Source organism: Mixophyes fleayi, chromosome 2, assembly GCF_038048845.1.
Source record: "Mixophyes fleayi isolate aMixFle1 chromosome 2, aMixFle1.hap1, whole genome shotgun sequence".
Classification (NCBI taxonomy): domain Eukaryota; kingdom Metazoa; phylum Chordata; class Amphibia; order Anura; family Limnodynastidae; genus Mixophyes; species Mixophyes fleayi.
This window is the reverse complement of record NC_134403.1, coordinates 348122530-348129103: the sequence shown is the minus strand read 5'-3', so window position 1 is coordinate 348129103 and position 6574 is coordinate 348122530.

Sequence of the window (6574 nt, the reverse complement as noted above, 5' to 3'; positions counted from 1 at the left end):
ATCTAGGAAATAACAAATACAGATGATAATAAATATCAACTGAACAAAGTAGTATGTGAGGCACCTCACATACTACTTTGTTCAGTTGATATTTATTATCATCTGTATTTGTTATTTGCTATATAAATAAATGCTGATGATGATGATGATGAGCATCTTGTCTCGATTTGGGTCAGACAATTGTTGGGAGCTATGTATTTATGAGGACTGATTAAGGGTTAAGCTGCACAAAATATTTTTAGTCACTTGATCACTGGTGATTAATCGCTAAACACCAATCACCCCTTCTTATTTTCATTTTGATTTTGTTTAAATTTTGGGGTCAATAAATCAATTGCAATTAATCATGTTGAAGTGCACAGTGTTTTCTCTGTGCAATAAATCTTACAATATTAATCTCAGAGACCATAAATCTCCCTTGTAGCTTGGGCCATGTATTCCGTAGGTATTAGTTTATAGCAAATTCGTGCTCATAAAAATGTCTGCGTGTGTGTGAGTGACAGATCCACTTTACACTTCCCCCTTCTTAACCAACACAAAATCCTGTATAAATAGTGATTGTAAATGAGATGTATTAAGCACATTTTCTTGTTAAGTAGCTTGTGCTGAAGAGTTCTCCATCCATGAGAACAGGTCTGACTATGTCAATAACTCAATTGTTCAAACAGAAGAAATCTGATTGTGGGAACAGTACAGGTAGTGAAATTATTAGATATTGGCAGCAGGGTGGCTTAGTGGTTAGCACTTCTGCCTCACAGTGCTGGGATTATGAGTTTGATTCCCAACAATGACCTTATCTGTGTGTAGTTTGTGTGGGTTTCGTGGAGCTTCGGTTTCCTCCTACACTCCAAAAACATACTAGTAGGTCAATTGGCTGCTATTAAATTGACCTTAGTCTCTCTCTGTCTGTGTGTGTGTCTGTGTGTTTGTGTATATGTTAGGGAATTTAGACTGTAAGCTCCAATGGGGCAGGGACTGATGTGAATGAGTTCTCTGTACAGCGCTGCAGAATTAGTGGCGCTATATAAATAGCTGCTGCTGCTGATGATATTGAACCAAATATGTTGACCTTCTCAAACATTGAAGAGGATGCCAGAAAGCATGTTTGGCCCAGGAGCCTACACTCCTGATGGAAGGGACTGAGTGTAACATTGCTTTCTCTGTGCTACTGATACATGAATAAAGGAAAAAGCTAGAAAAAAAAAAAAAAGTTAGCAAAATCTGTATTAAAAAAAACAAATAATATAAAATTCACTATGATACCTTAACAAAAAGATACTGACGTTTAGCCAGCAAATAGCACAAATGCTAAGGGGTTATCTCACATCTGATTGATTGAATGTTATGTTACATTGCAAGACTTGCGCTTTACAATATATTGAGAGTCATACCTCATTGGATCTGCTGTGACTGATCCTTGATTTATATCCTAATGTGATTTATGGGTGGAACATTCCATTTAATAAATGCTGCTGGTTTGGATATTTCACATGGGGGTGATTTAGAGTTGCACACAGGTTTGCAGACTTGTTCCCTAGCAAATGTGCAGATATGCAAGGTAAATACGTCCGCCTGCACTGCTCTTAATCGCAACTCTAAATATGGACATTACTGATAAGAAAGTTAGGAGTTGCGAGGCAAGCATAGAACCTGCACCTTATCAGGGGGGAGGGGGGCTGGTAATCTTGCATCTCCACATCCTTACTGTACTGTACTTGCAAGTTAATGGCCCTGATGTACCTATGGAAGCACAAGTGGCCACAAGTGTAAGATACATACAGCTCACAATACTGGTGCAAATTGGTGCAAATGCATTTGTGTCCAACTCTAAATCAGACACTATGGGGCATATTTAACAAATAATGATAGTGCACTATTGTGCACTTACCGTAAAATACACATCCCTCTGTGTGTCCCGCATTGCATTTCTTTTCGTTTTTGGGAGCAGTCACCATTCTACAGTATGGTGACTGCTCCCGGCCACAATCTAACAAGTTCCGAAAAAAATATTTTTTCGGAAACTTGTCATGTTAATGTATGCCAGCTGAAGCTGGTGTACGTTATCATAAATTAAAAATTTCAGTGCTGTCAGCTCTGCTCCGAAGAGCAGAGCTGGACAGCGCATGTGTGGAGGGATCACATGATCCCTCCCTGTCACTCACCGCTCGCTCTCTGCAACTATAGTTGCGATAGTTGCAGAGACAGAGCAGAGATGTTTGTGCGCATGTCCAGTTCTTCGAACTGCACATGCGCAATTGATGTATGAAGAGGAGCGAAGAAGACCTGGAGGAGATCCGGAGACATCGTATTTCCGAAGGGTCTTGGTAAGTATGTTTTTGTTAATCACAGAAACAGCAGTTTATCGGAACTGCTCTTTCCGTGTTCCGTTTTTCATAAATTTGAGAAATAGTTCAATCCTTATCACATGGATAAGGATTGAAAACTATTTTTCACTTTATGAGAAGATTGATAAATGTGCCCCTAATATTCATAGGCTGTGACATATATTGTACATATACTATATACTGCTATCTCCTCTTATTCAACAGTTATATTAGGTACCCCATAAGTTATTTAACCTAGGATACGAGCCTGCCAGCTGGGGTGTTGTTTTGTGTTCTTATTCTATGTGTTTCCCAATGAAATTATTAACCAGCTCAAAAAACCCATTGGCAGTAAACTGAATAGTTTTTTTATACACCCGGGGTAAAATATGTGTGTGAGTGGTAAATAATGATGTGTTTTGTTCTATGTTATTCACTCTAGAGCACACCTATCTGACATTTGACAGTGATTTTACTTTATGATTTATGTCGTTTACACAAACTTTTCTTATCCCCCAAAATTCCAGAACTTTATACAGCTGTAAATAATTTTGGTGCAGGCAAGTCAATCCAGTTTTATGTATGTATATCAGACTTGCCAACTCTCCCGCATTTTTCGGGAGACTCCCGCATTTTGCGAGAGTCTCCCGGGCTCCCGGGCGAGTGTGGCAATCCCCCGCATCTGGATAATTCTGCCCACTTCCTAGTGAAGTGGGCAGAATTAAGTCCCAAACGCCGCGATTCCCGGTGAATCGCGGCGTTTGGCCCCGCCACCCGCTGTCAAATGACGCATTTTGCGTCATCACGTCATGGGGGCAGGTCCAAAATGACGTCACTTGGAGCCCCCCCCCCCCCCCCCCCCCCCCCCCGTCACGCCCACCTCCTCTGCAGGCTCCCGGATTTCACCAACAGAAAGTTGGTAAGTATGATGTATATTAATCAAAATTTGGCTCTGTAATGCAGCCTTATTTGTGGGATCTGGTACAATTAATAAAGTAAATGTTATTGCCTAGATTAATATTTAACTTACACTGGGATTGTTATCTGTAGAAAAACAGCGATTCAGCCATTACTGAGCTGATTACATGAGGCCCAGGCATCCTTTCCCAGCATGCCCTGTAAGCCCCTGTTGGTGTCTGTCTCTGGCAAGTGGGGACATACCTCCCAACGTCCTGTGAGTCAGGACAAATGTGCCAACTATGGGACAATGAGATAACAGGACCGTCCCAACAAAATTGGGATAGTTGGAAGTAATATAAGTGTGTTAAGATAGTAACTATTACAGGTTACAAAATTTAGATTTTTCTCACAGTAGCAGTTGGGTAGATTGGGGTTTTCTTTGCTATATGTGGGCTAGCCAATTAGATGTTGTGTTGTGGGACAAGATATTTAACTGAGTTTGAAGGGGTGGAGACTTCACATTCCGTGGGTGCGCCCATGTAGATTTACATCATTCTGACAGTTCTGCCAGACTGCTCCTGTAGAGGCCGGAATGATCAGGACTGGGGCATTTTAAGATAGGCCGAGTTCAGTAAGGACGTGTATGGGCAACTGCAAATCGATGCAGATCAGGAAAAAGATGCATCTACGCCTGTGAAAGCTGTAATATTTGTGGGTGGTCTATAGTGGAAGATGATAATGATCTCCAATACTAGTGAACCTCTTGTGATTGGCTGTTTGTGATTGCACCACTGGTGCTGTCTTCAACGCTCGGTCATACATTTTGTTGTGTATAGTGTGCATGTTCATGCAAAACATTTTTTCGAACATGAGACAGTGGGGTTGTTTCCGCTGTGTTAGAGAGGTTATGTAAGTTTTATTGATGACTAATAGCGAATCCGTTTGTTGCATGTAAAACAAATGGATAAAAAAAATAGACATAAGAAGGATGTGTATGTCGTAAATAAAGATGCTCAGGCTCGGTTCCCTGAGAACCGAACACACCCGGACTTAGCAGATCCGAGTACCGAGCCCAGCTGGCTCGGTAGTTTTGCGTGCCCTCGGAATTGAAAACGAGGCAATACGTCATTGTTACGTCGTCGAATCTTGTGAGTTTTGATATCTTAAAAGTACCGCCTTCCAGCACCATTTTACAGAGGGACACAGAAGAGGTAGCACGGTTCTTGGCAGTCTCTAATGCAGTTGGGTAGCGTCATAGCTAGAAAAGAACAAGGAGGGGTAGCAGTGTTCCTCAAAGTCTCCAGTGACATTCAGGAGAGCTCCATTGCTAACTGTCATTGCTGAAATAGAAATAATAGGGCTGGCAGTCTGGATCTAAATCTGCAGTCACATTGTACAGTGTTATCTAGCTAACACACAAACAGGACAGCTCCATTGCTAATTGTCATTGCTGAAATAGAAATAATAGGGCTGGCAGTGTTCTTCCAAATCTTCAGTTACATTGTACTATGCCATAGCTCACCCAGAAATAGGAGAGGTGGCAGTGTTTAGTGCAGAAACAGAAATTCAAATAATAGTGCTGGCGGTGTTATTAAAAGTCTCCAGTCAAATTTTACTGTGCCATAGCTCATACAGAAACAGGAGGGGTGTCAGTGTCCTTGTCACTCCCCAGTCTTCAGTCACATTGTTCTTGTCACTCTTCAGTCTCAGTCATGATGATACTAAGCCCTCCACCTCATGTGCTAAAGCCTATGTTCAAGTGCATAGTGGTTTTAAGTCAGTGAAACGAAAATGTAAATAAAAAGCTTGTACCTTTTTAAAGAAAAAAACGCCTCTTTAATAAAGGTGAAAGTTTTCTGTATAAAAACATAAAATTGTCAACATGCCATTCTACTCAAAATATTACCAAGCAAACCAGCATCAGTTAACTCCCTTCTCTCAGCTAGATCTCAGCACCTGCAGTCTACACTGTCATCATATTCACCCTCATCAGGGTGTACATCATCCTCAAACAATACTAATTCATCCCCGGTGGAATCCACATCACAGAAGTCTGTGTACTTTGATGTAATTGCCAGTAATTGCTTTCCTCATGGAATTTGTAGTTTATTTTACGGAAGAGCTGTCACAATTTGTGGGCTATTCTTTTAGACAGACCAAATGTCAAAATGTTGTGCAGACTCATCTGCATTACCACTGGGTGTCTTGAGAAAGCTAGGTTTTGTCCTAGCAGTAATTTCCAGAGAAATTGGCGGAGGAGATGTTATTCTGTCATGTACCACTTAAGCTGTCAGCTTGCTGACCAGGAGCTCATTGCATCTCTTGAGATCTGGATCAGTTGGAAAGAAAGAAAAGACATAGCTCTTAAACCGAGGATCAAACAGAGTTGCCAAAATGTAATGATCCGATTTCAAGATGTTGATAACTCTTGGATCCTGGCGAAGCGAATAAAGTACTTAATCTACAAGTCCAACATAATTAGCGGATTTGCTTTGTTTATTTTCCTAATTCAATTTCTCTTGCTGCTTTTCAAAAAGTCTAATTAGGGGAATCCCTTGACTCAAGCTAACAGTGTCTGAATTCACTTCACAGATGACTACTTCAAGTTGTTTCAGCACCTTGCACAATACGGAAAGTATTCTCCACTGTGCTGGATTAAAGTACACCCTAAATTCTATTCTTCTTGCAGCTGCTGCATTCTCCTACATGCTGTTGCAGAATCCCGAAAATTGCCCTAAATATTTCAGGGCATAGACAGATTCTCCTGCATGTCATTGTCATTTTTTTAAAAAGTTCTGTACCACCAAGTTGATTGTGTGGGCAGAACAGGGAATGTCATGGAATTCCCCCCGCTATAATGCTCTAACAATATTGGTGGCATTATCAGAAATCACATATCCTCAGGAGAGTCAAAGCAGGATAAGCCATGTTGTAATGATATCCCTTAGTTTTTCAAACATGTCAGCGGTATTACCTCTGACCTGCGCCTTGTCTCGTTTCTGATAACCACCTCTCACTCTCGTCTACAAGACTTCTCCCATGTTCCTCCCCACTTATGGAATTCCCTACGATGCTCAATCAGACTTTCCCACAGCTTTCAAATCTTTAGATGCTCTTTGAAAACCCATCTCTTTTTTAGAGGTGACCTTATCCTCGATAACACTATTCACACTAATGCACCCTCACAACTATCCTAATCTCTGTTTTAGCTGTGCCCTCTTCCCTTTAGTATGTAAGCTCTTTAATGAGCAGGGTCTTCCATACCCTTTGTTTTCATGTCTCCATTCATTTTATCTGCCTTGTCTGTTCTTGTTTTATGTATGTCCTTGTCTTCCCTACTGTACAGCGCT